We start from the raw sequence: 9,196 nt of genomic DNA, 5'->3' as shown, positions 1-9,196 counted from the left end.
ATTATGCGAAATATACGACGAGATGGCATCGTACTGCCAGTCGCGTAGCAACCATAGTTACTTTGTGAGCTCTCAGGCCAGAAACACTGCTTCACGCCAATCAAAACATAACACGCCAGCAGTTTCATAAACATATCCTTCCTTGACACACGTGTCAAAGACTTTATGACTGACCGTAAACCATTGAGTAAAACCAGACAGTATCGATAAAGACTTTCAAATTTGGTTCAAACACACTCATTATATATTCATAAAAATATGAGAGGAATTTTTAAACGGTACAACTCACTTTCCTAAAGCCTCAAAACACTCCCGTTTTCGCCAGCACGTCAATTCTGCTCAGCACCACACGAAAACAACAACACAAACTTTGCCGAACATACTTTCGCTTAACAATTGGCGAAAATCCGAAATTACCGAAGGATTCATGGTCGGCACTCTTCGGAAAAGAGAGGCGAGAGCAACCTGTGGCGAGGCGAACATGGATGGGTTACGTAATCGCTTCACGCCTTAAACAATACCCGTTGCGACTCCATCTATCTTTCTCTAGGCTATCACACATCGCACACACAAACTTTATCGAAGCGAAGCAATGAATACATCGCTTTAACTGGGTGAACGACTGTCTAGGGAACAATTCTGTCCACCAGCAGAGCTATTGGTGCGCCAAAGATCACATGATGGTGGTACAAACAAACTCATGTGTGCAAGTCCCTATGGAAATACACGCATTTCTATGGGTGTTTGCATTTACGTTAGTTTGTTTGTACCGTGGTCCATTCGAATTCTGGCGCGAAAAACTAAAACTAGCAGCCAATAATATTTTACTTTGTCTTTTCGGCTTTGACTTTGAGTGTGAATTGCCTCGAACTTAGAAATCGTATAATTGGATAGCATATCCACATATCCCCATGTGTAGCCAACTTGTCTATCAACACGTTGTGTTACCACGGTAACACTGCGACTTTCTGGTAATTAAAACGATGAACGACACACTTTCCCCAATATCACTGTGATTTAGGCCTACCATCAGTTTGTCGCAACCAAGTGCGACACTTTGCTGTTCTTTTTATGCGTATAAATTTTCAAGTTTGAAATTAAATCACAGACGTCATGCCAATATTTTGATTCTCTTTATGTGGTATAATGTATAATGATGCCGATATATTTAGTTTAGGGCGATAGACTTTGCTTTGTAAAGGGTATACTCTTGAAAGGTCAATGAAAGTTGCAGGTGTGCACAGGACTGAGATTGTCCGATGTGGCTTCTCGGTAACCACTGAACGCAGGGCAGACCAGGAATGGTTCAGTTTAAAAACGCAGACCACAAGCACCGATCGTCCTAAATTCGATTTCTTAAACTTCATTTCTATTCATAATTTGAACCCATTTGCACATTAAGCCTACACCACACCTTTTTTTGTCAAGTTGACAAGTAATTTCGGTTGTTTTTCTGTGCTACAATGAAAAATACGCCACGGACTGCCAAGCTGCCAACCCCATCATCCATAGTATCATCCCACTCCGTTGGCGCCATGGAACGTAGCAAAATTATTGCGTCCATTGGCGCAATGTTGTGTATTGCGGCGCAATGTAGCGTATTACGGCACAATGTTGCGTATTGCGCCAATTGCTCCAATAACTAAAAGTCGGTGAACTGGATACAGATGGGGTGTGAATAGCAGTTGAAATTTTGAAGCTGAAAATGCTTGGAAATATTGGATGCTTTGGTTGATTTTGCCGAGTAAAAATATGCATATTACCAGAAACGTTGGATATTTTCGTTAGCAATAGCATCGCATCACGTCTTTGAAAATTTTAAGATACCATTGCAAATAAAACAACCAGTCGAATCATTACTTCAACGAAAAAAGTAAAATGTAATCTTACATCAGATGATTTGCTGAACGCTACAGCAGCCCTCTGACTGGCCTGTCGCCAATTGTGTTAATAGTTTACCAGAGACCAAACAGTATAGCTTTTATAGAGTACGAGCGCAGAATTTGTACAATATATGATTGCTGTTTAAAAATACATGTCAAGACTTGTTCAGATTTTTCTCTCTGCGTCAGACGTGATTTTTCCTCAGGTTTGTTCCGTCATGAAATTTAACTTAAGACATACATTTTGCATCGAAGATATGTAGCGTAGATTATTATAGATATTTAGTAAACACAAGACATGCTACAAAATGACAGTTTATGCACTCTATACTTAGGAATCACACAGAAAAAGTGTCAATCACGTCTGAAATATATTCAACAGAGCCAGCGTGTTTCTTTGGTTCTGTTATATGTGTGACCACCTAGGTGAAAAAAGAAAACAATGTTATGATTTTCATCCCTTGACGAGACGATCTAGACCTGCCGGGTAGGCACTTATTTTATGCTCGCTTACATATCTACATATTAAAAAGGGCAGTGTATAACTTACCGTAGTAAATATTGATATTTTGAGAGTCATAAGTACGCACTGTAAAGTTCTCAGACTGAAATTTTAAGTTAATGCTGTCATCTTGCTCCTTGACGGAATTACCACTGCATGGTAACTTTGATGCTTCGTTATTTATATGTGGCAACGTCATTTCTGTACGAGGCGAAGGATGAGAAACAAACCTGTCTTTTTCGGCCTTTGCTAACATTGTCATGGAATTGTAAGGCCATGTGTAAAGGTTGCTGCAGTAGTGTGCTATTGTTAGGTCTTATTGTGGATTGCGTATTAAGTATCGGGCCAACATAAAGGAGAAGCGTTCTTGTGTTACCCGGGTGGTATGGAAACGAAAAGTAAACAAACTAAATCAGGGTATCCTAAGTTCGAATATAACTATATCATCTTGCTCTTTAAATGTATTTTGAAGTAAATGTAATCCGTTAAACACTACCCAAGGGATGCCTGGCCCATACATCAGAATTTCTATAGGCAATTCACAGCTTTCGCAAGGTACAAGCAGATGTTGAAAGTTTCACTAAAAATTGTGGTGTTATAACGCTCAAATTTAAATGGTAGAAGCTAACATCGATAAATGGTCAGTATAGCAAAATCAGTGACGCGGTCATGATTAAATCCGTCTGTCGAGATGGTTGATCTTCAATGCAAAACTTGATAAAGATTATTCTGTCATTTAAAGGCCTGGTCTATTTTTTGAACTTTGAATTACTTTCTGTTTTGAGTGCATTGACATTTCACAGAGGTGATTTACGTACGGGTCAAACCTGTTTGAATGCCCATGATGGCGACATTCACTGCAATGGAATGTGAGTATTACATCTTGAATGTTTACAGAGCCTGCTTTCATGCCAGTGTGGCCCCTAATATACAGCATTGTGTTTTCAATTATAGTACAGAGTTCGACATATAAGGACCTGTTTACAGCAAGACAATAGCGATCAAAAGCTGTCAAGGCGGCCATGTGCCTTTAAACCTGTTTGTCGCTGTATGCCGTCTGTGTCGTCAGTGCTGTTACCATATGCTTTCAACTTATTTCTGCTTTACCTTGCCTCCTTAGTGTCATAGTCATCAGACTGCCTCGTTACGCGTTGGTGTCCATGGTGCTGTCAAGGTTGATTGCATGTGCCAACTTAACAAGTGCTGAGTTTTCAAGCCATCATTCAACCAATTCTGATTGCAGTAACAGGTCAAATATACAAATAATAGTGTGAGTCCGATTACACGATTTTCAAAATGAGACTAGGTAGGTTGGGATATTTTGTTTACCAATTTTTTTTTGTCTAAACTCTTAAGTCTTGCAATTGTAAACACAATGTAGCGGTGAATAGGTTCCTCACAACGCGTCTAGAGTTTGGACAAGGAGATTATATCTTCACACAAGACACGTTTACATCAAAACTGAGCTGACATATTACAATTCTTCCACGAAAACTGTAAGTCAAGTTACGTTTCAAGTAGTCGTTGATAACTACACTTTGTACGGCACCGACCTAAGATAGATAAAAGACAAGCAAATGTAAAATTACTTAAAGTAAAGTGTCTAGTCAGTTGCTAGCAGTGAAGTAACAGCGTGTAAGGAGGGTCAATAAAAGTAAGAAATTGTAAAAGTGATGAGCAGAATAGTACAGCCATTTGTTTATTTGAACACGAAGACATCTAGGATGTCACTTAACATACACTCAAAAAATTGGCGCATAAACGTCGCGTTATTACAAAATGTATTCATGTCGCAAAAGTAAACGTTGATAAAGCAGTTTGACTATGCTTTCGTGGTGATGCCAATTCCCAGTTTTAAACACCGTGGTGGAAATTTAGGGCCGAGATATTGAATTTCTGATCAACAGGTTTCATGAAAGAAATCGGTAGGTAATGAGCGTATATCCTAGGACCAGTGTTCATCATACTGAGCGTCTAATTGAGTTCAGTATCTGTAGGACCTGAATGAATGACCGAGGGGTTTACCTTTCAAACAACTGATGGCAATCATACAGTCAAATATGACATCGATGACAGTACGCTCGACTTTGATCAGCATGTGTGCGTCTGGGTCTGGGTATATGTTTGACACGACAATTTGAAATAATTAGGAAAAGCGATTCTTTTTGCCCTAAAACACTACATCTGCAAACCCAACAATCATTCAATTGAACATAAAGTAGGTCATTCCTAGGCACCAATTTGTGCCAAGGGATAGTCCACTTATAATCATGTTTCTATTTTTTCATGGGCTATTTCACATGTCTGTTTTCTTCATCAATATCTTACCATTTTTTCAGTCGCGTATAATGCGCACAGCTTGGTCTCTTCCATCGAAGATATAATCGGATTTTGAGGTGTATTTCCATTTCTGGGTTTACATCATCTGACGCCAATGCTTAGAATCGACATCATTTTAATATATTGAGTCCAAGTAAACCTGCCTCGACATTGTACTTGTTTTCATCCGCCACTTTCAGAGTAATAGACCTATATTCCAGGTTCACCTATTACTCCTTTATAGCAATCGACTATGTATGCGTATCCTATTTTAACCAGCATTTTGATTGCATTAATTCTTTGTAACCATGTCCATGCCTTAAATTTGACCATATTACACGTTCGGCAAAACTTGCTATCTCCAGGTCCGGTACTTCAAACATAACGTCAGAACGTGCTTTCAATTCACTTTCTTATTTTATGTAAGATAGCTGTTTGATCGACATTCATCTCATATGCTAACGTACGTCTTAGAGAATGTTACCCCACCCTTGTCACTAACATGTCTCGAATTCTTTATTCACAGTAGCTCACGTTGTAGTCGTACGTAGAGAGATGCAATTGCGCCATCAACGTTAAGTTATGGTTTATTGTAAATATCAACACACAAAATACCAAGAGTGCACAAGTAATAATAGACGTTAACTTGACACAGTTGGATGTACACATGATTGAAAATACAATATATAAATTAAAGCTGCATGCAGTGTTACCAGGGCCCAAGCTGTTGCCCTGGTTGACAGTAATTGCATCGATGACACTAAGGGCACAATTTGAGCTTAAATGTTATTTTTGTTCTCCTAAAGAAGAATTGTGAATATATCTCGTGGTTAATGTTGATTTTTGAAAACCAATATGGCCACCAAACCATGTGACCCATTCATACACCTTTCGTAAACTGGAAAGTGCTCACCCTATGGAAGATAAGAGGAAGGTTTCAGTTCAAATGGTGTATTGGTCTGGAGAAGACGATTTTTGAACATTATTCAGTGGTTATCATAGCTTTTTCGCAAAAACCAATATGGCCGCCAAACCACGTGACCGATCCATATGCCTTTTGCAAACTTGATAGTACTCACACCAGTGATGACACGAGTAAAATTTCAGTTCAAATGGTGTATTGGTTCTGGAGTTTAAGATTTTTGTAGATTAAAGTGGATTTTACTGAAAATCAAATATGGCGGCCAAACCATGTGACCGATCCAAAAGCCTTTAACAAGCATGATAGTACTCACAGTGGAGATGATATGTTGTGTTGGTTCTAGAGTTTAAGATTTTTATAGTTTAAATTGGAATTAACGATAAAAAGCAATTTTGCGGCAAAACCATGTGACCGATCCAAAAGCCTTTCACAAAATTGATAGTAACCATGTGTAGAATTTCAATTTAAATGCTCTTTCACTACTTTAGTTTAAGAGTTTCAAAGGTTAACTTGGTATTTTGAAAATATGGCGGCTAGGGTCCTGTGACCGCTAAAGATTTTATTTGCAAATTTTAAAGAACAGAGGACATAGAAGAAGAAGAAAAGAAGAAGAAGAAGAAGAAGAAGATTTTGATTTTTCAAATAAACGTTTATTACTAAAATTAGTCTCCTGTACAGACAAGTACATATCAAAACAATTCAAATTTTGAGACAAAAAGCAAAATGAAATCTGACAAATGCTTCAATTTAGCAAATGATGGTCAATTACTGAAAATACTAAACAAAATTGGACTGTAAAAAATCACAAAACTGCGAAATGACTATGAAACTGATGCTGGAGCGAGCCGGAGAGAACTGGTGAAAGGGCAAACAGGTAGCTATATCACTTGCAACATGGGGAAGGAAACAATTAAATCTGAAAAAAAGCACAATTTTGTTAATGACAAAAGGCAAGATGCGAGGTGCATGAAAAATCTCCACTGAATAGGAGAAAGCGAAACAAACATCCGAAACAGGAAAAAGTGACAGAAATTTGCGAGGAATAGGACAGGAACACCTTACATCTTGCAGAAAAAAGCCACCTAACCGCCAATGAGAAGGGGTATATTGAGAAAACTTTTCGTTGGCATGTACATGCTTACGAAGAATCCTCCCAACTGACCACCCCCTTCCATTCCGTGAGGAGTACGGTGCCCAGGACGAGAAAGGATTTGGCAAAAGGGAAAGTGTGCTTAGAGGTGAAAGCATTTTCTTTACAACAAAAATGAATTAATAGTAAAAGTTCCATCAATGTCTACAGAAGCAATGACGTCATTAATACACCAAATGTTTTTGAAAGCACTTATGTTTGAATTGAGCGTGAAGTAATTATATTCTTCTAAAATGCGAGCACAAACTCGCCTTTTAAAAACAGAAACAAGCATATTACTGATTGAGGGATCATGACCATTAATTGCATTTCGTCTTGTTACATGAATTGCAATTTTAGCTGTCGTAAAAAGGAAATTTAAAAGCGCAAAAGTATTCTTGTCCATGTATGATTTATCAAAGGGTGGGCCTAAAACAAACCACCAGAATAAAATCTTGCATTCCTGACCAAGAAAAAGGTGACAGAGTTTACGAAGGAGAATGAACAAGGGAGAAAGACGAGGGCATTCTAAAAATATGTGTAAAAGGTCATCTCTGGCACTACAGAAAATACAATCAGAGGATGAGCTATAGCCAGAATGGAACATAAACGAGCCAGTTGCGTACGCACCGTGGAGAAGACGCCATTGAAGATCTCCTTCTTTTTTGGGAATTGGACTGAGATAACAAGAAGTGAATAAAGGTTTGATATTTTCCGTAAGTGAAAGCAAATCTCTCCAAACTGTATCTTGACGTTTATTGTTCCTATGAAAATTGGACATAATCAAGAATTTATAAATGCTACCCTTTTCAAATTTATACAAGGGACAATTCAAAATAATATGGTCATCAGTGCCTTTACAAATAAGTTCGAAAGAGTACGAAGGACGATGACAAGAATGAACGTCATCCAAATCAACTTCCTCTTCAAAATAACTTTGGATTTTGTTTTTCCAATCACAGGGAATAGAGTCGACCAACGTCTTGACAGTATTTGTTAAAATTCTATCCGAATGAATAGGAACAATGTTTTTAAAATAGCTTGGGGAGCGCCAAGATTTTTGGAAAGGGTCAAAAAGATCTCCAACTTTTGTAATGCCAGCACTGATAAAGTGATTAACAAGAGTACTATCAAGAGGGTTTGTAAAACTAACACAATCGTTGAAAAAAAGGGCTTCATGGAAGATATCTTTGATTGAAAGGGGTCCACCTTTTCTCAGGAAAATACATGACTTCCAGACTCTCAAAAGTTCAAGATAAAATTAGGAAGATAATCTGGAACAGACTGATAATTCACTGTAAAAAGTTGAGAGGTGTACTTGAGATTACCAACATTCCGAAAATAAAAATCAGCAAACAAAAATGAAGGATGATCCAGACCTGAATACAAGTATCTTTGAAGATAATTTAATCTGAAAGCTTTCACACGTGAAGAGAGATCGATGAGATTTTGCCCTCCTAACTTCAATGGAGCAAAAATTGTACGACTTGGCAACCAATGTTTTCCTTGCCAGAAGAAATCAAGAAATTTGTGCTGAATTTCATCAATGATAAAAGCAGGAGGACAGAGGCAAATTAAACGGTGAAAGAGTTTAGTTGCAGCAAGTTGATTAATAACGATAACACGCCTTGGAATGACATAGCAGGAGCATATCTATTCCACCAAGATAACTTATTGTCAATCTTTGTAACACACTCACTCCAGTTTTTTGAAAAATACTCGTTACTGTTACCCAAATAAGTACCAAGGACTTTGAGACCAATACTATTCCAAAGAATTTCAAGCGGATGATCAGCACGCCCACGCCATGAGCCGACCCAAAGACCTTGGGACTTACGATAGTTAATTTTTGCATTACTGGCATGCTCATAGACAGAAAACCAATATTTAAACCTCAAAAAATCAGTATCACAAGTTACAAGAGTATTAACGTCATCAGCATAAGCTGAAAGTTTACATTTACGATCACTTGAATTTGGAATCATAACACCTTGAATACTGTCATCTTGTCTTATTCTGTGTAAAAGAGGTTCAATAACAATTGCATACAGCTGCCCCGATAATGAGCAACCTTGCCTTATACCACGTGAAAACTGAACTGGAGCAGTAAGGGAACTGTTAACACGAACAAGACTATCAGTTTGAGTATACAGAAGTTTAATAAAATTGATGAAATTTTCACCAAACCCGAACGCATGCAGAGTTTGAAAAAGATAATGATGACTGACACGATCAAAAGCTTTTTCCTGATCTAAAGAAAGAATACCAAGAGGAAGATTCATGTCATTATGAAAATGAATGCAATCTCTAATTAAATGAATATTGTCAAAAATCTGTCTGCCTGGAACAGTATAACTTTGATCTACATGAATGATATCTTGCAAAACCTGCTTTAAGCGAAGCGATAAAGCTTTAGTGAAAATTTTATAATCAGAGCAAAG

The sequence above is a fragment of the Ptychodera flava genome, chromosome 17, assembly GCF_041260155.1.
Source record: "Ptychodera flava strain L36383 chromosome 17, AS_Pfla_20210202, whole genome shotgun sequence".
In the NCBI taxonomy this organism is placed as follows: domain Eukaryota; kingdom Metazoa; phylum Hemichordata; class Enteropneusta; family Ptychoderidae; genus Ptychodera; species Ptychodera flava.
The sequence above is the reverse complement of the archived record's forward strand: the minus strand, read 5'-3'. Positions refer to the sequence as shown.